The sequence below is a fragment of the Chrysochloris asiatica genome, unplaced genomic scaffold (genome assembly GCF_000296735.1).
Source record: "Chrysochloris asiatica unplaced genomic scaffold, ChrAsi1.0 scaffold00008, whole genome shotgun sequence".
Lineage (NCBI taxonomy): Eukaryota > Metazoa > Chordata > Mammalia > Afrosoricida > Chrysochloridae > Chrysochloris > Chrysochloris asiatica.
The window spans coordinates 5,226,711-5,228,064 of NW_006408526.1; positions in this window are offsets into that span (position 1 = coordinate 5,226,711).

Consider the following 1,354-nt stretch of genomic DNA (forward strand, 5'->3'; position numbering starts at 1 on the left):
CCTCTTCTGAATCCAGTTTGAACCTCTGGAAATTCTCTGTCAATGTATGTTTGCAGACATTTTTTATTATCTTTAGCAAAATTTTACTTGCATACAGTATCATTGTCCAGTGATTTCTGCATTACGTTGAGTATTCTTTCTTTGGAATGGACACATATATGAATGTCTTCCAATCAATTGGCTAGGTAGTTGCCTTCAAATTTTCTTGGCATATATAAGTGTGTGCCTCCATTGCCACATCATTGCATTGAAAGATTTCTATCTGTATTCCATCAATTCCTGGATCCTTGTTCTCTGCCAATGTGTTCCAAGCACCTTGGACTTTTTCCTTCAGCTTCAGCCTGAACTTGAGCAATTGAATGGTATGTTGCATAGTCTGCTGCTGGCCTTGTTTTGGCCAGTGACTTGGAGCTTTTCCACTGTCTCTTTCCACAGTTGCAGTCAATTTGATTTCTGCGTTTTCCATCTGGTGAGCACCATGTTTATAGTTATCTTTTATGTTGTTTAAAAATGGTATTTACAATGAAGAAGTCATTGGTATTGCAAAATTCTATCATGCAATTTCCAGGATATTTTCTATTACCAAGACCATATTTTCCAACTACCGATCCTTCCTCTGTTTCCAACGTTTGCATTCCAATCACCATTAATTATCAATACAATTTTATTTCATGTTTCATCAATTTCAGACTGATGAAGTTAGTAGAATTCGTCAATTTCATTATTACTGGTTTTAGTGGTTGGTGTGTAAATTTGAATAATAGTGGTATCAACTAGTAGATAAGTGGATATTATCCTATGACAGACAGCTGTGTACTTCAAGACAGATCTTAATATGTTCTTTTTGATGATGAATGTGACACCATTTCTCTTCAATTTGTCATTCCCAGCATAGTAAACCATGTGATTGCCAGAATCAAAATGGCCAATACCAGTTCATTTCAGCTGACTAATGCCTAGGATATCAATGTTTATGCATCCATTCCTTTTTAAACAATTTCCAATATTCCTAACTTCATACTTCATATATCCCATGTTCTGATTATTAATGGATGTTTACAGATGTTTCTCTTCATTTTGAGTTGTGTCCCATCAGCAAATGAAGATCCCAAAGGCTTTACTCCATTTATGTCATCATGATCAACTATGCATTGAGGAGGCAGCTTTCCCAAGTTGCATTTTGAGTGCCTTCCAACCTGAGTCACACATCTTCTGTTACTATATCTGACAATATTCTGGTGCTCTTCATCATGTTTCAATATTCAATATATTTTACTAGTGCTGACAGTATTCCATTTCTATTTATAAGGATTTTGTTGCTGTTGTTGTTGTCAGGTGCCATCGAGTCAGAACC